We start from the raw sequence: 23,832 nt of genomic DNA, 5'->3' as shown, positions 1-23,832 counted from the left end.
CATGATCTTAGTTTTTCTAATGGTTAGTTTCAAACCAGCTTTTTCACTCTCCTCTTTCACCCTTTTCAAAAGCCTCTTTAGTTCGTCTTCACTTGCTGCCATTTGAGTGGTATCATCTGCATATCTGAGGTTGTTGATAATTCTTCCAGAAATCTTGATTCCAACTTGTGACTCGTTCAGCACAGCACTTCACATGATATACTCTGCATATCAATTAATTGAGCAGGGTGATGATATACAGCCTTTCTAAATTATGAACCAGTCTTTTGTTCCATGTCCAATTCTAACTGTTGCTTCTTGACTGGCATACAGATTTCTCAGGAGGCAAGTAAGGTGGTCTGGTACTCACATCTCTTTAAGCATGTTTCATAGTTTGTTGTGATCCACATGGTCAAAGGGCTTCTGATAGCTCTGCAGATACCACCTCCAACACAGGAGTCTCAGGAGACATGGATTTGATCCCTGGATCAGGAAGATTCCCCTGGAGGAGGAAATGGCAACCCACTCCAGTATTCTTGCCTGGAAAATCCCACGAACAGAGGAGCCTGGTGAGCTACAGTCCATAGGGTTGCAAAAAGTTGGACACAACTGAAACAGCTGAGCACCATGGATACATACAGTCAAAGGCTTTAGCACAGTCAGTGAAGCAGACACAGACGTTTTTCTGGAACTCCCTTACGTTCCTCAGTAAATAGTGAATAACTCATTGTCTTTGTAGTCTTCTGTGGAGCCCTCTTCTACATTGACTCTTGAAAAGCCCCTGTTGCTGTTGGCAACTCTTCTTCTACCATATGAAGTAGGCCGGTTTGCTTGTTGAAGACATGGGGATCAGCCCAGAGCCAGCTTCAAACAGCAGACACGTAGATTACTCCAGCTGAGCTGCCAAATGATGACAGGTTCGTAAGTGATCTTAGTTGAGACCCAAACTGCCAGTTGAGCGTCTCCCGAAGTGTTAAAATGAATCATAAGCAAATGAAATGGTGGTTTAACTTATTTTTATTGCATCGATATAAAAATGTACAGTACAGTACAAAAAAACAATATAATATGGTACGAATGAAAGAAGAGATATTTTGGGGGGAATATTTTCTCAAATACGGATATATGGGATCAAGAAAAAGTGAAATGGTATAAGCTGGGACCTTGAAATGTCTTATTTTTCACTGAATGATCCAAAGTGGTTTTCTTGGTTTAAGTGCCTCATGTTCATTCTTGTGCCAGGAAATTCATTTATTTCTGGATGAGATCTGATCATTTAATTCAAACTCAATAAAATCATGCAAATGTTTTGTAAAAAAGTGTTCTCAAGAGAGATATTATAATATAAAGGAAAAGGAAGGGTAAAGTGTGATTATGGGCACTGTCATCTTCAGGAACTTAGAAAACTGTAGACAGGTCAGTGGATGGACCCATCCTTGATGAGGTCATGGCATCATACTGCAGTTGTGCCTTTCTGTAAATGACTGTCACTCTCACTGGCTTGGATTCAAGAGGTTGTTCTGTTGTCACTAATGAAATGAAAGCAAACAGTTGTCTAAGTTTGAACGTATTCTCAGGTATTCAGTTCAGTTCAGTCCCATTTTCTCAGGTATTCATTTGCTCAGTCATGTCTGACTCTTTGCAACCCCCTGAATCGGAGCATGCCAGGCCTCCCTGTCCATCACCAACTCTCAGAGTTTACTCAAACTCGTCCATCAAGTCAGTGATGCCATCCAGCCATTTCATTCTCTGTCATCCCCTCTTCCTCCTGCCCGCAATCCCTCCCATTATCAGGGTCTTTTCCAATGAGTCAACTCTTCGCATGAGATGGCCAAAGTATTGGAGTTTCAGCTTCAGCATCAGTCCTTTCAGTGAACACCCAGGACTGATCTTCTTTAGGATGGACTGGTTGGATCTCCTTGCAGTCCAAGGGACTCTCAAGAGTCTTCTCCAACACCATAGTTCAAAAGCATCAATTTTTCAGTGCTCAGCTTTCCTCACAGTCCAACTCTCACATCCATACATGACCACTGGAAAAACCATGGCCTTGACTAGATGGACCTTTGTTGGCAAGGTAATGTCTCTGCTTTTTAATATGCTATCTAGTTTGGTTATAACTTTCCTTCCAAGGAGTAAGCATCTTTTAATTTCATGGCTGGAATCACCATCTGCCGTGATTTTGGAGCCCCCCAAAATAAAAGTCTGACACTGTTTCCACTGTCTCCCCATCTATTTCCCATGAAGTCATGGGACCAGATGCCATGATCTTAGTTTTCTGAATGTTGAGTATAGACTCATCTAAATGGATTGTCGTAAAGATTTCCTCAAAGCAATGAGATAAGTGTCATAAAAACAAGAGGTATTAAAAATATAAAGGGACTCATGATTCATGCCCTCAGGTTCTGAATCTAAATGCTGCCTTATAAAAATGAACTGCTACCAGGAAGCTGTGATTAGCTAGGCTCAAGTAGTACTAACTGTAATCTCATGAGAACTTCTACTAGACTTATTAATTGCTTCTTTACAGATTTATTTTACATCAATTATCTTATTTAATCTTTAGAGAAATCCTAAGATTTAGATATTTTTCATTAACATCTTAAAGATGAAGGAACTGAAACTGATCTAGAATAATTGGCCAAAGTTAATGCAACTGGTAAATACTGGTACAAGAGTTTATAGTCTGGAAAATATTTTTGACATTAGTCCTTTTTTTGTCAGTGATGCTGGTTCTTTTCAGCCTATTGCAAAGGCACTAGAAACCTGCAGTGCCTCGGGGACCACTGACCAGAAAAAGGAAGGAGAGGGGGATAAACCAGGCAGTGCCCTGGACCCCTCACTCCAGGTTCAGCCAGAGCACGTCTTTTATATATGAGTTTTATTTAAAGTTTATTTCAAAAATTGCAAAATGTGATATTTTACCGGGATGTCCATTTTGAACTGTGGTGTTGCAGAAGACTCTTGAGAGTCCCTTGGACTGCAAGGAGATTGAACCAGTTCATTCTAAAGGAAATCAGTTCTTTCTAATCAGTCCATCAGTCCATCCTAAAGAAATCAGTCCATCCTAAAGGAATCAGACCATCCTAAACAAATCAGTCCAACTTAAAGGAATCAGTCCATTCTAAAGAAATCAGTCTATCTTAAAGGAAATCATTTCTTTGGAAGGACTGATGCTGAAGCTCAAGCTCCAATACTTTGGCCACCTGATGCAAAGAACTAACTCATTGGAAAAAAAAACCTGATGCTGGGAAAGATTGAAGGCAGGAGGAGAAGGGGACCAGAGAGGGCGAGATGGTTGAATGGCATCACTGATTCGATGGACATGAGTTTAAGTAAGCTCTGGGAGTTGGTGATGGACAGGGAGGCCTGGCACGCTACAGTCCTTGACCCCAAGGAGTTGGGGTCACTACAGTCCTTGGGATCATAAAGAGTCGGACACGACTGAGCAACTGAACTGAACTGAACCATGATGTCTTCTAAAGCTGTATTAGTAGCTTCTTGAAATCAGAACAGTCTTATCCTTTCTTTCATCTCACAAGTGGGGAACTTCCCATGTCTTGGAGCGGATGGAAATTACTGCCCTTAGAATGTGCTTTGGACCCCAAATCTCCCATTGACCCTGGCATCCTTGCTGTCTTTTGCATCAGAGCCAGTTACATTATTCACGTACCTGCAACCTTCTCACGGTTATCAGTGATATCACTGTTATCACAACTCGCTGAGTTCTCGCCAAACAGAGAAGTGATATCTTCTCCAAATATATCTTGAGACAGTTTTCAATGAGAAATTGTATGAAAGAAATCTGTAACACAGAGGGGCAAAAAATGGAGTATTACTGTACATATGGCCTAATAGTAAATCACATTTCATACATGAATCTTGGCTCTAACAAAAAATGCAAAAGAAGTCAGAAAAATTCACTTGATTTAAAAAATATATATATATTATATATGCATCAGCTTTTTCTAAGAAATAACTAATACTTTCAAGAGTACTTTGGGCACAAATCTTAAAATTCTTTTAGTCGGTGGACTAAAGTTATTATATGTGGCCTAGTTTAATAGCTAAAGTTTTGTAATGATTGCTACATGCTTAAAACTAGGATGACTTTTAAGTAGGCTACATAGGATGTTTGGGACAAAAATGTGTATTTTCTTACTAAGTTTTATTTACTTTTATTAAAATTTTTTCTAGTTTTGAGATAGAGTTTATATATAGCATCTCATTAAACTTGATAAAGTATCAAATGCAACCCAAATTTTGAAATTCACTTCAGTGAAGAACTATCTGAAACTTGGGTAGCAGAGGTTTCTGTGTGGGGTGCGGGGGTTTGTGATGGAAGAAAGCATCTGGAGAGAAATCATGTCTGTCTGTCTAACTGCATTGCCTTGCCTCACACTTGCTGTCCAGGGGAGCTTGGAAAAGAGCGGTGATCTTCTTAGGCATGTTGTGGCTCTGTCAGGATGTTCTGAAATATTTCACTAGCCTCCTCATCCTCTAGCAGAGACACAATAGAAGCCAAGTATTTTCCTGAATGCGCCAGAGCTGGCAGAGTGAGGCCAGTGTGTGTGCAACCTTGGGTGCTCATGCTGCCCAGGCCGCCTAAGATGTGCCGAGACTGCCCAGATGGACTGGGTGTTGTCCTCATTGTGTAATGATGAAATCATAGTTTGGAGAGAGATTGTACACCCCTCAGTGGTTAGGCTGAGAGTTGAATCTTGGTTCTCAGATTCCAAAGCCAGGTTCTTCTCTATCCTACCGTCCTACTCTTATCTCTCTATTGTTTAATCTCTTGGATGGCAAAGGAGAAGTGACTCAACTGTTCTCAGTTGCAGTACACCTTCCCATGCCCAACCAGAGTAGGACTCTGCCAGTCCAAGGCAGTGTAATTAAAATGTGCACTTTAAAAAACTGGTTCATCAGAGTTAATACCACAGACTTCAGGTTCAAAATGGGGACTCTGCCCTGCAAGGCATAAAAATGAGAGATCTCATTACCTTTTTGGTGAAGTTTTCGAATTCTCTGCTGCCAGAATTAAGCAGACCAAGAATGCTTGGGGTTATTGACACTGATAAATTATAAGCTGTCATCTGATTGGATGAGGAATGTTGCTCAATGTTGTGTAACACTCCAAAAAGTTATAGCAGAAAAACTACATTGGCTCTTGGCAGCTGGTGTAGAAGCCTAATGACAGAAAAAGGCACTTATAAATAAACCGAGTCATTTTGCTCAGTAAGTGGAAATACAGAGAACAGAGTACTTCTTTTTATACCATGTCCACCGTCCATTCTCACAGTTCCAGGCATGAATGCAAACAAAAATGTTTCACCGAATTTAATTCCTGAGCCAGGTAAGAACTGCTCTGGTTAGTTATGTGTTTGTATTTAAGATCATACCGCTGGCAGATTGGTTCTTTATCATCTCTTTTTAGACCAATGGATTTCATCTCCAACAATTTCGTGTATTCAGAAGGTGTAAAATGGTCAAGCATTCCATATTAATAAGATTAGGAGAAAAACACCAATTACAATGTCACCAATAAGGCGTGCATCTCTTTTCAACCTGGCTTCCATGGGTATGATCAAGTGAAACCTTTTGATACTGGTCATGATTTTAGTGGACACAGCTGTAAACTATAAGCTGATCTTTTCCTAAGAGTATGTTGGTTGTATTTTCTCAGAGTTGAGAAAATTGCATCATTACCTCTGGGTCGCAGTTATTTTCTCCTCCTCATTCCCTTGATCAATAACATCAAGCCATTTGTCATAGAGACTGGCTGAAAATATGCTTCCTGGAATATTTTGAAGAAAATCCTTATATAGATAAAAATATATATATATTAGTCTTATGATAAATTCAATGGAGAAGTTGCAAAGAAAATATTTAGTTGAAAAATTCAATTCAGTGCGTGGTTCCTTCATAGCCACACAGACTGATTCACACAGCTCGGCTATGAATCTCCACAGCCTTGCACATCCAGAAGTACTGGCTGGATTGTCCCCAACTAAAATTAGACGCATAAAAGTAGAGTTTGGGCTGTAGTGAGAATGAAGCTAAAGCTCCTTCTATCACCTGGAACTTACTCTTTTTGTTCATGTTAGCACATTAGTACAAACTGGCAAGGTCTGGTGAAAACTCATCCTAAATCCTATTAGTTTCTTGAAAAGAAATGCACATACCCATTTTGTTTGTTTACTTAAGACACAGTGCTTCCTCTTAATTCAAGAAAGAGAAGTTCTGAAATAAAACAAACAAAACTACACCCCTACATGCTCTTATACACATACTAAGAGAAGACTTGAGGTATATGTGCTGTTTGGGAAAAAGCTAGTCTCATAATAGCTTCAGTCTTTTTCTTTTTCTTTTTTTTAAACCATATAAAAGTTCAGTCCTACAGACTTTTAAGCAGCAGGTGTTAGAACTAAACCAAAAGCCCCAAAGGGTAAACAAGATGTTACCCTTACAACTCTTTGAATGGAATATATCCTCCCCAAAGAGGTAACTGAGAACTTAGATACATTGCCACTTCACACCTGTGGGATAGAAAATGCAAATATAAGCTTCCTAAGTGGAGGCCTGGAAAGTTCATCACTGATGAACAAGTCTTAGTATCATAGAATGGGGCCTATTAAAATAGATGAAGTTGTAAACTATTGTGCAAGAATAGTTGAGGGGAAATGATTGTATTGCCTTGACAGTTTCAAAGGCACAACTTGCTTCCACTGGTCTTAATATGGAGCCTGACTTCTCTTAATAGTATCTTGTTCAGGCAATGTTTCTGGGCAACTGTCATGATTATAATCCAGTCAGTGTTCACTTGTTTCAGTACTTATTGAGCTGCTGTTTGCGCAAGGCACTCTTTGGAGTACTGAGGACAGAGTACAAAGATAATGTACAAAGTCGCAGTGCTCTCATACTTTTTCTTGTAATTGGTATACAGTACCCAATCATGGTCATTGGGTTTTCACTATGCTTTTTATGGAGTGTCCACAGCATATTCGGAAGGAGGAAGCACTCCATTTCAGTTCACTCGTTCAGTCGTGTCCTACTCATTGTGACCCCATGGACTGCAGCACACCAGGCTTTCCTGTCCATCACCAACACCTGGGTCTTGCTCAAATTCATGTCCATCGAGGTGGTGATGCCATTCAGCCACCTCCGCTGGCTTTGGCTTCTGGGAGTCTGGGCGTGTGCAGCAGGCCTGTGCCTTGTGTACCAAACTAAATGCCCTTGGAGAGTGTGTCTCTTCTCTCTCCTGGACCCTGTGCTGTAGAATTGATTGGTGAGACGAGTATAGTTAAGCCAGGACATGACTCAGGCAGAATATGCTGTGGGCATTTGTCATTGGGTCTCTGTTTATAGACAGGTTAATGGAAAACTGAATGTGGTTCTGTCTATATATTCATTTCTGATTTAGACCAACACTATGGTTGCTTTGACATATGCTATTATCAAGGCTGAGGTTGCAAAGGCTGATTCCCCACCACGATCAATCAACTTTAGGAAAAGAAAACTTTGGGATTGTGTAAGACCTGTCGCCATAAGTAGCCACCCTCTTACTAGTCTGTGCTCATAGCATGGAAATAGGCAAGAGCCTAGTAAATCTTGCTCAAAAATCAAATCAGTTCCAAGGGTGCACCTTATAGAGGGGAGCACTCTACTTGCTATCTGCACACCTACTGTGTATTATTATGGTGCAAGTGTAGTAGGGGTCAAGTCTAAGTCGTATCTGCAGTGTTGCTATTATCATACAGTGGAACATTAACAGGGGACAAGGAAAGACCATATGTTTAGTTTCTAAGATAATTTTAATAACCTGTCTGTAGTTATTACTACATCAATATATTTTTGTTCATAGCTGCTAACAAGTATCAAGATGAATTGATTAAATTTTTTTCCTGTTCTATTGTTGCCTTGGTAGAAATTTAACTATACACTTGTGATTTAGCTGTATCATTTCAAACTCAGTCTATTTCTTGTATAAATCTATTGAATTTTCAAAATTCCAAACTGATTTTAACTGTTGCACTCACTTTAAAAATATGATTTATAAGATGTGGCATGTAATAAAAACTGGTTACCATGTAACTGTAACCTTGGGTGGTGGGTTAAACATACAAATATTAACAAAGGGTGTTGAAGATGGTAAGGGAGATAAAAGGAGGAACAAATGGTGGAGTCATCCCTACAGTAATTTTAAAGTAAAAGGCATTGAGAGACAGGGGAAGGAAGGATGATGAAATGATCAGAGAATTTGGTGGCCTCACTAAGCATTTTTTGATTCACTGTAAGACAAATGGGCTTCCCAGGTGGTGCTAGTGATAAAGAACCTGCCTGCCAATGCAGGAGATGCAAGGGATGCAGGTTCGATCCCTGAATCAGGAAGATCTCCTGGAGAAGGGCATGGCAGCCCACTCTAGTATTCTTGCCTGGAGAATCCCATGGACCAAGGGGCCTGGTGGGCTACAGTCCATGGGATCACAGAGAGTCGGACGTGATTAGGCGACTAACACACATACACACACAGACACACACACACACACACAGACACACACACACACACGAGTTTACCACAGTAAGTAACCATCTGTCTTGCATCCATGCTGAGTTGCTTCAGCTGTGTCTGACTCTGTGCCACCCCATGGACTATAGCCTGCCGGACTCCTCTGTCCATGGGATTCTCCAGGCAAGAATACTGGAGTCGGTATGCCAGTCCCTTTTCCAGGGATCCTTCCAACCCAGGAATCGAACCCAGGTCTCCCGCATTGCAGGCGGATTCTTTCCTGTCTGAGCCCCTTGGGAAGTTACTTCTGCTAACTATTTCCAAAAGCTTAATGTAAATTTTATTTTGGAAATGCTGCCTTCATTAGAAAGATGATGAGGAAGTCATCAAAAGCAGGAAGCTTGTTTTGGTAAACACTCTTATGTGTAAGTGTGTATTTTGAAATTTATTATTATTCTTTGGCATGGAGTGTTCAGGAGTCAAGATGTGCAATGAAAAAGGAAAATATCTAATATATGGGGCTTATCATACTTGGGGTACCTTCCTTCAATTTTGGCTTTGTGAAGTGTTTTTCACTTTTTCAAATCCTTCCTCTCTTATGCCTATTATGTTTCTTGGGCAGTCATAATGAAGGACCAGTCATACAGCTTCAGATTTACTCTGTGTGTGGATAATGCTCAAACTTTCCTTACCTTTAAGGTGGATGCTACCACAAGAACGGATTCATCATCCAAGTTCACTTTTTCCGCAGGTTTAGTTTCTTCTTTAGGGCTCTGTGTGATTTTATACTGGCTGATTTTCTGAAGATGCCTTCTGTGAGTGGCCCTTTTTGATTGATAAAGGAAAGCATTTCCTATAGGGAAGGAAAGAAAAGAAAAGTATGGGACGTTTCATATCTACAAGCCCAGAGCACAAACTTGCTTCTCTTTTGACAGAGCTGTGGTATATGAGGGTACAGTGCTAGAACTGGACCGAAGTCAATTTGAAATTTGTTCTTCAGTGTCTCTAAATATATTTGCTACCCAACAATCGATTTGGCATTCATACCCTGAAACATTTTAAACACTTGCGTAATCAGATTTTCCCTTTTAGTGAATTTACCGTGTTAAACGTCTCTGCTTTGAGGCCTTTGTAGATTCATCCTCTCCTCCTTCACCGCTCCTTTCTCATTATTCCCTATTATAGATGCTCTTCCCTAAGTGTGGAAATCTTTTTGCCGTATTCATGCTCCATTTGTGTATTCTCCTTTCAGGGACTGTCCACCCCATTCATTCCTATTTCCTGTATTCTCTCCCCTCAAAATCAGGCTCAATATGCCTCTCCTCCTTCTCCAATCACATTTCTTTCTCATCAGCCTTTCTAGTAGTTCCTTTTTCTGTGTTTTAATATCCTCTGCTGTCTGCAGAGTAGAGAGATAACAGATATTGGAGCCAGGTTTTTCAAGGAATGTGGAATCTCTTCTGCTACTTATCCACTGTGTGACTTTAGGCATAGCATATACTTGGGTGAGGCTCTTTTGTTTTTCATTTATGAAGTGGGGGTGATGATAATTATAGCTACCCCCGAAATTTTCTGTGAAAGACACAAGGTCTGGGGTAGTGCTAGCACATAACTTGTATGATAAATTTCTTCATATATACCATAAAATTCCCTGCATCTAGTGTAGTGCTTGGAGAGACAGTGGACAGTGAACAAGTGTTAATGCTTACAGTTCAATACACTAATTTGATAAAGCACAGTCCAAACTCTGTGACTTTCTTTTGACACATTCTGTCAGGATCAAATGATTCATTTTTTTTTGCCAGAGGTTGAGTACTCTATCCTTAAACACTTGAGTTACAAATCAAATCCTTGTGAGACATTTTGAGTCATAAGGCAGAGTAGACTCAGCTGAAGGAGACTTGAGACTAGTGTCGACTTCAAGGGAGGAGACCAGGAGACCATATGAGGATGAAGTGGACTCTCAGAGATTCTTACACACTGAGCCTGAAGGAAAGTTACACAGCTCAAAATTGCCTGGAGTTAAAACTCCCCTCCAGGTCCCCCCCACCATTCTGTACAAAATAAAGAACTCTGTCACCCGAAGAAAAAATTGGACATTAGGTTGAGTATGCCCAGCTCCCAGCTGGTCCCAGCCTCTGGCCGGTCTCCACAATTCCTTGCCCCAGCTGTGTAAGAGATAACTGCTCTGAACAACCTTGGAGAACAGGCCCCCTTAGGACAGTAGCTCTCCGCATACATGCCTGTAGATACTTACTCTTTTCTTGGGGTGGTGCAGCAGCTCACTAATCTGACTGCTGCCCCTTCTCACCTCGTTAAAGGCGATCTGTTCCTGTAAAGTGCTGGTCTCATTCTTTTTGGGAACCTCGCCTTCTCTAACTCCCTTACCTTACAGAGTCCATTTTAACTGGTCTGAGCCAGTAAAGGTGGGTCTTTGTTGAAATCAGTGGAATGGATGAGAGTATCTATTCATCTGGTATTTGCCTTCTAACTCTGCAGTACCTAAATCAGACCTTATTCTTTGAAGTAATGTTATGAAACTTATCAGACAAAGCCAGACTTCTTCATTTGGGAGTAGATTTGGAAAAGAACACTTGATCTCTCAGAACTCCCCTCCTCAGGAAGGTTACAGAAAACCAAAATAAGACCTACCAGAATTGGGGTGGGCAGGGTGTCATTATCACAAACATCCTCAAGAGGAGCTCCAAAGAGCGGTTTTGGCTTTGTGGGTGGTAGGGGTGGGTGTTGGTTGTCCTGGCGAGTCCTGGAGCTACAGCAAAAGGCCCAGTTTTTGAAAGAACTCTTGCTAATTGTCTTCTTCTCTGTATCTAATATAGAAGAGAGATTTTCACTAGTAGTTGTTTAGCTTATTTAGCCTGGTTGCCACCACTTACATTCAGCAGCATGTTCATTGCAGTGGCTGAAAGAGAGAAACTGAACCATTTGTTGTATGGAATTCCCCACATTCTGAAACAGACTAATTGCATCCTTGTAGTGTTAACATGTTCTTCTTCCCCATATTCTGCAAACCAGTAGTTAAACCCAGAGGCGTGCTCAGACTCAGGGTTGATTCTCTCTGTGACAGTATTCCCCAGACAGTGCTGTCTATTCCCTTTGCCCTGTGTCATGAGGCACTTAACCTGTAGCTACACAGGTTTCCTAATGTTAAGTGTTATCAGTGGATTCTGGTATCAGATCTCATTTTAAAAGCCAAACATATTGAACATTCAAATCAAGCAGCAGTTGGTTACCATTTACTTTTGTAGTAAGTTTCCTCCCTCTGTTCAATTTCCTGTTTGGCTTTCTGAGTACCCAGTCATGCCCAATTTTCTCTCATTAAAAGAATCGCCTTTCGTGAGACATCCTCCCTGACCCTGCGTTTCAGTCAGCCTCTCTACCTCTTCTCTGGGAGGCCACACCCCTCAGTCAGCTCCTAGAATGACTTCCTGCCCTCATGGTCCTTGGGAAGTAGTCATTAAATGCAGACTATGTGGTAAGATTACAGGTGGCCATTTTTCTGTAACACCTTACTCAGCTTACCCAAAGATGAATTTTAACTACCAACAGCCCCTATCAAAGGAATGCAATGAAGGGCTTTTCCAAGAAAGAGTGATCAGCAATGAAAAATTGAGCTCAAAGTTTCTCGTGCCCAGCTATAAATTTTTTCCTGATATTTGCTCAATAATCCTGCTTAATATTTCCTTAGATAACCTGCTTAAATAGCCAGCTAAAGAAGTCAATAGAGGAGCCAAGTTGTAGAAAAATAAACAGAGGAATGTAACCACATATTTTAAAATGCCCGTCCGCTTGGCACTTCTGAGACACAATGAGTGCATCACCATGTCCATTCAAGTGGGTGAGCCACTTGTGGTGCTGGGTGAGAGAACCAGAGGGCTCCTATTCAGCCTCCTAATGGGATAAGTTACCTGAAGCTCTTTGAGCTTCAGTTTGCTCAAACTTACCATAAATGATGCTACTTACACCTCGCTGGACTACGTAATATAATGTACTACTCCGTGCAAGACATGTCACATAGCAGCCTTCATAAAGGTAATTTCCCGCCTTCAAAGGGCCTAAGGCAGCCTAGACATTAGTCACCTCCCCCAAAAGCAGACCCCACCCCCATTCTCCATTTGATTTTGCAGCCTCCAGAAGGTGTGCATTCCTGAAGGAATGTTATCACTTTGCCTTAGGCTCTTCCTGCCTTGAAGTCATACCTCCATCATTTTAAAAGATGATGAAGAAAGCAAGTGCATTCCTAAATTCAGGAAGAGATTCTCCTAATTAATATGTACACATGTTAGAAAGATACATGTTTATATGGGTTGAGTTGCTTTATGCACCCTGGTTTCCCTGCTCTTAAGTTGATTATTTTCTTTCTAAAACTACCCAAAGGTATTCATGTATTCCAAATGTATTCATTGTTCAGCTTTAATAAGAATGCTCAGGAAGAACGCTCCATCAGTTGCTACAAAGCTATACGTCCAGCTACTGTATGAGCATAGATGGAAAGCAAAATAGACATTAAGCCCTATACTTTTATTTTCAGGCCTAGATGGACCTTTCGTAATCCTCATTGGTTGGTGTTAGAGTTCTTGTTTGCTCTGTGACCAATAAACATACATACTGAAGCCACGAAAAGTATGGTGCTCAGTTGTTCAATCGTGTCCAACTCTTGCAACGCTGTGGACTGTAGTCTATCAGGCTCCTGTCTATGGGATTTCCCGGATAATAATACTGGAGTGGGGTGCCAGGGACTGTTAAACAAGTTAACTTTATAACCTCATCCTTCTTAAACAATCCTGACAAGATTTAGGTTAGTGTTTCCTCATGTGCAAATTAGGGTTTGAATGTTAAAAAGTGAAATTTTGAAACCTTGTGGGTATAGAATAACACTTACAAGAATAAAAATACTTTAGGTAGAAATTCTATTCTGGCCCCAATACTTCTTAAATTAGTAAGACATTTTATTCAGAGAAAGAAATATCAATGGGACAATATTGGAATGGTAGCAGGGTAGCAGGGATAATAAGAGGAAAGATTAAAATAAAAAACAACAACACATAAATATTTAGTCCGGTTCCATTCGCAGCCTGGGTCTGAAGCAGAATGGAAAGTGAGCTAGCTGTGGAGATAGACTCGAGACTTCAAGTCTCAGGGGTGGTCCTAAGATTGCAGAGGAATAGGACGGGGAGACCACTTTCTCCCTCACCAATTCATCTGAAGGTCATTTGAACGCTGAGCAAATTCCACGAAACAACTTCTGAATGCTGGCAGAGGACATCAGGCACCCAGAAAGGCAGCCCATTGTTTTTGAAAGGAGGTAGGACAAAATATAAAAGATAAAAAGAGAGAGAAAAGAGGCAGGGACAGAGATCCGTCCTGGGAAGGGAGTCTTAAAAGAGGAGAAGCTTCCAAACACCAGGAAACACTCTCCTAGCTGGTCTGTGGGGGAGTTTTGGAATCTGAGAGGACAACATAACCGGGAGGAAAAATAAATATATAAATAAATAAAACCCACAGATTATGTGCCCAAAGGCAACTCCCAGCAGAAAAGTAGCCCAGACGCTCGCATCCACCACCAGCAAGTGGAGGCTGAACCGGGAGGCATGGGCTGCATTGCTTAGAGTGAGGACCGGGCCTGAATGCCCCGAGGGCAATCTGAGGGAGCTAATGTGAGATAGCAACTGGGACTGTGGGATAGCCAGAGAGAAAGAAAGAGAACTGTCCCGAGAAAAGCCCTAACCTAAGACATTGCCAGACACCACCACATACACATGGACATCACCAGATGGTCAACACCGAAATCAGATTGATTATATTCTTTGCAGCCAAAGATGGAGAAGCTCTATACAGTCAGCAAAAACAAGACCAGGAGCTGACTGTGGCTCAGATCATGAACTCCTTATTGCCAAATTCAGACTTAAACTGAAGAAAGCAGGGAAAACCATTAGACCATTCAGGTATGACCTAAATCAAATCCCGTATGACTATAGAATGGAAATGAGGAATAGATTTAAGGGACTAAATCTGACAGACAGAGAGCCTGATGAACTAGGAACGAAGGTTCGTGACATTGTACAGGAGACAGGGATCAAGACCATCCCCATGGAAAAGAAATGCAAAAAGGCAAAATGGTTGTCTGAGGAGGCCTGACAAATAGCTGTGAAAAGAAGAGAAGCGAAAAGCAAAGGAGAAAAGGAAAGAGATTCCCATTTGAATTCAGAGTTCCAAAGAATAGCCAGGAGAGATAAGAAAGCCTTCCTAGCGATCAATGCAAAGAAATGGAGGAAAACACCAGAATGGAAAAGACTAGAGATCTCTTCAAGAAAATTAGAGATACCAAGGGAACATTACATGCAAAGATGGGTTCAATAAAGGACAGAAATGGTATGGACCTAACAGAAGCAGGAGATATTAAGAAGAGCTGGCAAGAATACACAGAAGAACTGTACAAAAAAGATCTTCATGACCCAGACAATCACAATGGAGTGATCACTCACGTAGAGCCAGACATCCTGGAATGTGAAGTCAAGTGGGCATCACTTCAAACAGAGCTAGTGGATGTGATGGAATTCCAGTTGAGCTATTTCAAATCCTGAAAAATGATGCTGTGAAAGCGCTGCACTCAATATGTCAACAAATTTGGAAAACTCAGCAATGGCTCCAGGAGTGGAAAAGGTCAGTTTTCATTCCAATCCCTAAGAAAGGCAATCCCAAAGAATGCTCAAACTACCGCACAATTTCACTCATCTCACATGCTAGTAAAGTAATGCTCAAAATTCTCCAAGCCAGGCTTCAGCAATATGTGAACCGAGAACTTCCAGATATCCAAGCTGGTTTTGAAAAGGCAGAGGAACCAGAGATCAAATTGCCAGTATCTACTAGATCAACGAAAAAGCAAGAGAGTTCCAGAAAAACATCTATTTCTGCTTTATTGACTACGCCAAAGCCTTCGAGCATGTGTATCACAATAACCTGTGGAAAATTCTGAAGGAGATGGGAATACCAGACCACCTGACCTGCCTCTTGAGAAACCTGTATGCAGGTCGGGAAGCAACAGGTAGAACTAGACATGGAACAACAGACTGGTTCCAAATAGGAAAAGGATTGCGTCAAGGCTGTATATTGTCACCCTGCTTATTTAACTTATATGCAGAGTACATCATGAGAAATGCTGGGCTGGAAGAAGCACAAGCTGGAATCAAGATTGCCAGGAGAAATATCAATCACCTCAGATATGCAGATGACACCACCCTTATGGCAGAGGGTGTAGAGGAGCTAAAAAGCCTCTTGATGAAAGTGAAAGAGGAGAGTGAAAAAGTTGGTTTAAAGCTCAACATTCAGAAAACTAAGATCATGGGATCTGGTCCCATCACCTCATGGGAAATAGATGGGGAGACAGTGGAAATAGCGTCAGACTTTATTTTTTTGGGCTCCAAAATCACTGCGGATGGTGACTGCAGCCATGAAATTAAAAGACGCTTACTCCTTGGAAGGAAAGTTATGACCAACCTAGATAGCATATTAAAAAGCAGAGACATTACCTTGCCAACAAAGGTCCGTCTGGTCAAGGCTATGGTTTTCCAGTGGTCGTGTATGGATGTGAAAGTTGTACTGTGAAGAAAGCTGAGTGCTGAAAAATTGATGCTTTGCAACTGTGGTGTTGGAGAAGACTCTTGAGAGTCCCTTGGACTGCAAGGAGATCCAACCAGCCCATCCTAAAGGAGATCAGTCCTGGGTGTTCATTGGAAGGACTGATGCTGAAGCCGAAACTCCAGGACTTTGGCCACCTCATGTGAAGTGTTGACTCAGTGGAAAAGACTGTGATGCTGGAGGGATTGGGGGCAGGAGGAGAAGGGGACGACAGAGGATGAGATGGCTGCATGGCATCACCGACTCCCTGGGCATGAGTTTGAGTAAATTGTGGGAGTTGTTAATGCACAGGGAGGCTTGGCGTACTGTGATTCATGGGGCTGCAAAGTGTCGGACACCACTGAGTGACTGAACCGCAGTGAAGACATTGCTGGCCTGCTCACAGAACAAAGGACTGAGCGAATACCAGAGGAGAGCTAGCTGGCTGTGGTCTGGCCCATCCCCTGCCAGAGACAGGGGGCAAACGGGGGCAACCAGAGCCTGAAAGGGGTAATCTCGGCCACAGAGAGGCATCCTCTACCAAACTGCAAGCAGACTCCCAGTTGCTACCAAAGTCCTCCTGGGATCCTGGACGGTTGACATCCATCGGAAGGGTCGCAGCCAGAGATCAGCTCTCCAGAGCAGACACACGACACACCTGAGATGGGCGTGCCCGCTGCCACCCAGGAAACCGAGCAGCTGAGACCGGGGAGGTGATAAGATGAGCCCGCACCTGGGGTGACTGCCTTCGTGATGCACCTGGTCACCTGAGTTGCTCAGACCTGGGACGGGCACAAAACTCAGGCCCAACCGAGTCTGCCTTTGTGGAGTACCCGAGAACCTGAACCTGAGCGACTTAGACCTGCGAAGTGCATGTAACCCAGGGCCTGCTCCCTGCAGAGTAACCTGGAGCCTGAGCAGCATAGACAGGGAAAGCACACACGCTGTGTGCTGGCGCAAACCCAGTGTGGCCGAGATGCAGCGCGCACTTCCCACACACGCCAGTGACATTTGTTTGCAGTGCCCCTCCCTCCCCACAGCACGACTGAATAAGTGAGCCTAAAGAAGTGACCGCCTCCGTCCCCCTGTGTCAGGGTGGAAATTAGACACTGAAGAGACCTGCAAACAGAAGAAACTAAAACAAACAGAGGGAACTGCTTTGGAAGTGACAGGTGCAACAGATTAAAACCCTGTAGTTAGCACCAACTACTTTGGAAGGGGCCTATAGATCTTGAGAAGTATAAGCTGGATCAAGGAACTATCTGAAACTGAACTAACCCCACACTGCCCACAGCAGCTCCAGAGAAATTCCTAGATATAGTTTTACTATTATCATTTAAAAATTTTTTGTTTTTTTTTATTTTTAAGTCCTCTATTGCTCCTTTAGTTTTCATTTTTATAACCTACTATTACCTTGAAAAAAAAAGACCCTGTTTTTAAAACAAACTTCATATATATTTATTATAATTTTTGTGACTTTGTTTTTTTTAGTATTGTATTTTTAAGAATCTAACCTCTACTCTAGATTTTTTTTTTTACTCTAGAGTTTTAATCTTTGCTTTTTGATATTTGTTATCAATTTTGTACCTTTAAGAACCCAATCTTCAGTACCCATTTTTTTTGGGAGTGAGATGACTGGCTTGATTGCTCTCTCCCCATTTTGACTCTGCTTTTTCTCCACCAGGTCACCTCTATCTCCTCCCTCCCCCTTCTCTTCCCTACCCAACTCTGTGAGTCTCTTTGTGTGTTCAGGGCTGTGGAGAACACTTAGGGAACTGATTCCTGGCTGGATCTGTCTCTCCTTTTGAGTCCCCCTTTTATCCTCCTGGCCACCTCTGTCTCCTTCCTCCCTCTTCTCTTCTCTGTGTAACTCTGTGAACATCTTTGAGGCATCCAGACTGTGGAGAGCACATAAGAAAGTGATTACTGGCTAGCTTGCTTTCTCCCCTTTGGATTCCCTGTCTTCTCCTCCTGGTCACCTCTATCTCCTTCCTCCCTCTTCTCTTCTCCATGTAACTCTGTGAACCTCTCCGGGTGTCCCTCACTATGGTGAACCTTTTCATCATTAACTTAGATGTTTTATCATCAGTGCTGTATAGATAGAGAAGTCTTGAGGCTACTGTAAGAATAAGACTGAAAACCAGAGGCAGGAGGCTTAAGTCCAAATACTGAGAACACCAGAGAACTCCTGACTCCAGGGAACATTAATCGAAAAGAGCTCATCCAAAAGCCTCCCTACCTACACTGAAACCAAGCACCACCCAAGAGCCAACAAGTTCTAGAGAAAGACATACCATGCAAATTCTCCAGCAACACAGGAACATAGCCCTGAGCTTCAATATACAGGCTCCCCAAAGTCACACCAAACCCATAGATATCTCAAAACTCATGACTGGACACTTTATTGCACTCCAGAGAGAAGAAATCCAGCTCCATCCACCAGGACACCACGGCAAGCTTCCCTAACAAGGAAACCTTGACAAGCCACCCGTCCAACCCCACCCACAGAGAGGAAAGGCCACCCCAAACGCAGCAATCTAAACAAGATGAAAAGGCAGAGAAATACTCAGCAGGTAAAGGAACATGATAAATGCCCACCAAACCAAACAAAAGAGGAGGAAATAAGGAGTCTACCTTAAAAAGAATTCAGAATAATGATAGTAAAAAATAATCCGAAATCTTGAAAATAAAACAGAGTTACAGATAAATAGCCTGGAGACAAGGATTGATAAGTTGCAAGAAATGTTTAACAAGGACCTAGAAGAAATAAAAAAGTCAATCAATAATGAATAATACAATAAATGAGATCAAAAACACTCTGGAGGGAACCAACAGTAGAATAACAGAGAAAGAAGATAGGGTAAGTGATGTAGAATGGTAGAAATAAATGAAGCAGAGAGGAAAAAAGAAAAAAGAATTAAAAGAAATGAGGAAAACCTCAGAGACCTCTGGGACAATGTGAAACACCCCAACATTAAAATCATAGGAGTCCTAGAAGAAGAAGACAAAAAGAAAGGCCATGAGAAAATATTTCAGGAGATAATAGTTGAAAACTGCCCTAAAATGGTGAAGGAAACAGTCACACAAGTCCAAGAAACCCAGAGAGTCCCAAACAGGATAAACCCAAGGCGAAATACCCCAAGACACATATTAATCAACTTAACAAAGATCAAACACAAAGAACAAATATTAAAAGCAGCAAGGGAGAAGCAACATATAACACACACGGGGATTCCCATAAGGATAACAGCTGATCTTTCAATAGAAACTCTTCAGGCCAGAAGGGAATGGCAGGACATACTTAAAGTGATGAAAGAAAAAAAACCTACAACCCAGATTACTGTACCCAGCAAGGATCTCATTCAAATATGAAGAAGCAATCAAAAGCTTTACAGACAAGCAAAAGCTGAGAGAATTTTACACCACCAAACCAGCTCTCTAACAAATGCTAAAGGATCTTCTCTAGACAGGAAACACAGAAAGGGTGTATAAACTCGAACTCAAAACAATAAAGTAAATGGCAATGGGATCATTCTTATCAATAATTACCTTAAATGTAAATGGGTTGAATGCCCCAACCAAAGGACAAAGACTGGCTGAATGGATACAAAAACAAGACCACTATATATGTTGTCTACAAGAGACCCACCTCAAGACAAGGGACACATACAGACTGAAAGTGAAGGGCTGGATAAAGATATCCCATGCAAATGGAGGCCAAAAGAAAGCAGGAGTAGCAATACTCATCTCAGATAAAATAGACTTTAAAATAAAGACTGTGAAAAGAGACAAAAGACACTACACATAATGATCGAGGGATCAATCTAAGAAGATATAACAATTACAAATATATATGTACCCAACATAGGAGCACAACAATATGTAAAAAATGCTAACAATTGTGAAAGGAGAAATTAACAATAACACAATAATAGTGGGAGACTTTAATACCCCACTCACACCTATGGATAGATGAACTGAACAGAAAATTAACAAGGAAACACAAACTTTAAATGATAAAATGGACCACTTAGACCTAATTGATACCTATAGGACATTTCACCCCAAAACAATGAATTTCACCTTTTTCTCAAGTGCACATAGAACCTTCTCCAGGATAGATCACATCCTGGGCCATAAATCTAGCCTTGGTAAATTAAAAAAAACTGAAATCATTCCAAGCATCTTTTCTGACCACAGTGCAGTAAGATTAGATGTCAATTACAGGAGAAAAGCTATTAAAAATTCCAACATAGGGAGGCTGAACAACATGCTTCTGAATAACCAACAAATCATAGAAGAAATTAGAAAAGAAATCAAAATATGCATAGAAACGAATGAAAATGAAAACACAACAACCCAAACCCTATGGGACACTGTAAAAGCAGTGCTAATGGGAAGGTTCATAACAATACGGGGTTTACCCCAAGAAGCAAGAAAAAGGTCAAATAAATAACGTAACTCTACACCTAATGTAAGTAGAAAAGGAAGAAATGAAAAACCTCAGGGTTAGTAGAAGGAAAGAAATCTTAAAATTAGGGCAGAAATAAATGCAAAAGAAACAAAAGAGACCATGGCAAAAATCAATAAAGCTACAAGCTGGTTCTTGGAGAAGATAAATAAAATTGACACACCATTAGCCAGATTCATCAAGAAACAAAGGGAGAAGAATCAAATCAACAAAATTAGAAATGAAAATGGAGAGATCACAACAGACAACACAGAAATACACAGGATTATAAGAGACTACTATCAGCAACTATATGCCAATAATATGGACAATGTGGAAGAAATGGAAAAATTCTTAGAAAAGCATAATTTTCCAAAACTGAACCAGGAAGAAATAGAAGATCTTAACCGACCCATCACAAGCACAGAAATCGAAACCATAACCAGAAATCTTCCAACAAACAAAAGCCCAGGACCAGATGGCTTCACAGCTGAATTCTATCAAAAATTTAAAGAAGAGCTAACACCTATCTTACTCAAACTCTTGCAGAAAATTGGAGAGGAAGGTAAACTTCTAAACTCATTCTATGAGGCCACCAGAACCCTAGTACCAAAACCTGACAAAGATTCCACAAAAAAAGAAAACTACAGGCCAATATCAGTGATGAACATAGATGCAAAAATCCTTAACAAAATTCTAGCAAACAAAATCCAACAACATATTAAAAAGATCATACTTCATGACCAAGTAGGCTTTATTCCAGGGATGCAAGGATTCTTCAATATCCACAAATCAATCAATGTAATACAGCACATTAACAAATTGAAAGTTAAAAACCATATGGTTATCTCAATAGATGCAGAGAAATCCTTTGACAAAATTCAATATTCATTTATGATAAAAAAAAAAATCTCTCCAGAAATCAGGAATAGAAGGAACATACCTCAACATAATAAAAGCTATATATGACAAACCCACAGCAAACATTACCCTCAATGGTGAAAAATTCAAAGCATTTCCCCTAAAGTCAGGAACAAGACAAGGGTGCCCACTCTCACCACTACGATTCAACATAGTTTTGGAAGTTCTGGGCACAGCAATCAGAGCAGAAAAAGAAATAAAAGGAATCCAGGTTGGAAAAGAAAAAGTAAAACTCTCACTGTTTGCAATGACATCATCCTCTATATAGAAAACCCTAAAGACTCCACCGGAAAATTACTAGAGCTAATCCATGAATACAGTAAAGTTGCAGGATATAAAATTAGCACACAGAAATCCCTTGCATTCCTATACACTAACAATGAGAAAACAGAGAAATTAAGGAAACAATTCTATTCACCATTGTAACGAAAAGAATAAAATACTTAGGAATATATCTACCTAAAGAAAGAAAAAACCTATATATAGAAAACTATAAAGCACTGATGAAAGAAATCAAAGATGACACAAATAGATGGAGAAATATACCATGTTTGTGAATTGGAAGAATCAATATAGTGAAAATAAGTATACTACCCAAAGCCATCTGTAGATTCAATGCAATCCCTATCAAGCGAACAACGGTATTTTTCAAAGAACTAGAACAAATAATTTCACAATTTGTATGGAAATACAAAAACCCTCAAATAGCCAAAGCAATCTTGAGAAAGAAGAATGGAACTGGGGGAATCAACCTGCCTGACTTAAGGCTATACTACAAAGCCACAGTCATCAAGACAGTATGGTACTGGCACAAAGACAGAAATATAGATCAATGGAACAAAATAGAAATCCCAGAGATAAATCCACGCACCTATGGACACCTTATGTTTGACAAAGGAGGCAAGAATATCCAAGGGAGAAAAGACAATCTCTTTAACAAGTGGTGCTGGGAAAACTGGTCAATCACTTGTAAAAGAATGAAACTAGAACACTTTCTAACACCATACAGAAAAATAAACTCAAAATGTATCAAAGATCTAAATGTAAGACCAGAAACTATAAAACTCCTAGAGGAAAACATAGGCAAAACACTCTCTGACATGAATCACAGCAGGATCCTCTATGACCCACCTCCCAGAATATTGGAAATAAAAGCAAAAATAAACAAATGGGACCTAATGAAACTTAAAAGCTTTTGCACAGCAAAGGAAACTATAAGGTGAAAAGACAGCCTTCAGAATGGGAGAAAATAATAGCAAATGAAGCAACTGACAAAGGCTTAATCTCAAAAATATACAAGCAACTCCTGCAGCTCAATTCCAGAAAAATAAATGACCCAATCAATAAAATGGGTCAAAGAACTAAACAGACATTTGTCCAAAGAAGACATACAGATGGCTAACAAACACAGGAAAAGATGCTCAACATCACTCATTATCAGAGAAATGGAAATCAAAACCACAATGAGGTACCATTTCACGCCAGTCAGAATGGCTGCTATCCAAGAATCTACAAGCAATAAATGCTGGAGAGGGTGTGGAGAAAAGGGAACCCTCTTACACTGTTGGTGGGAATGCAAACTAGTACAGCCACTATGGAGAATAGTGTGGAGATTCCTTTAAAAACTGAAAATAGAACTGCCATATGACCCAGCATTCCCACTCCTGGGCAATACACACTGAGGAAACCAGAATAGAAAGAGACACGTGTACCCCAATGTTCATTGCAGCACTGTTTATAATAGCCAGGACATGAACGTAACCTATATGTCCATCAGCAGACAAATGGATAAGAAAGTTGTGGTACATATACACAATGAATATTACTCAGCCATTAAAAAGAGTACATTTGAGTTAGTTCTAATGAGCTGGATGAAACTGGAGCCTATTATACAAAGTGAAGTAAACCAGAAAGAAAAACACCAATACAGTATACTAACACATATGTATCAAATTTAGAGGGATGGTAATGATAACCTTATATGTGAGACAGCAAGAGAGACACAGATGTATAGAACGGTCTTTGGACTCTGTGGGAGATGGCGAGGGTGGGATGATTTGAGAGAAGAGCATTGAATCATGTAAATTATTATATGTGAAACAGATCACCAGCCCAGGTTCAATGCATGAGACCGGGTGCTCAGGGCTGGTGCACTGGGAAGACCCAGAGGGATGGGATGGAGAGGGAGGTGGGAGGGGGGTTCAAGATGGGGAACATATGTACACCCATGGCTGATTCATGTCAATGTATGGCAAAATCACTGCAATATTGTAAAGTAATTAGCCTCCAATTAAATAAATTTTAAAAAAAGAAAAAAGATTGCCAGGAGAAATGTCAATAGCCT

General features: G+C 40.8%; 1 pseudogene; it reads right to left on the bottom strand.

Annotated features, from left to right (window-relative positions):
- Positions 1-1,377: 1,377 nt before the first annotated feature.
- LOC136148116 (rho GTPase-activating protein 20-like) overlaps positions 1,378-23,832 on the bottom strand; it is a 34,251-nt pseudogene continuing 11,796 nt past the window's right edge.

Source organism: Muntiacus reevesi, chromosome 16, assembly GCF_963930625.1.
Source record: "Muntiacus reevesi chromosome 16, mMunRee1.1, whole genome shotgun sequence".
NCBI classification, from domain to species: Eukaryota; Metazoa; Chordata; class Mammalia; order Artiodactyla; family Cervidae; genus Muntiacus; species Muntiacus reevesi.
This window is presented reverse-complemented; position numbering and strand designations above follow the sequence as displayed.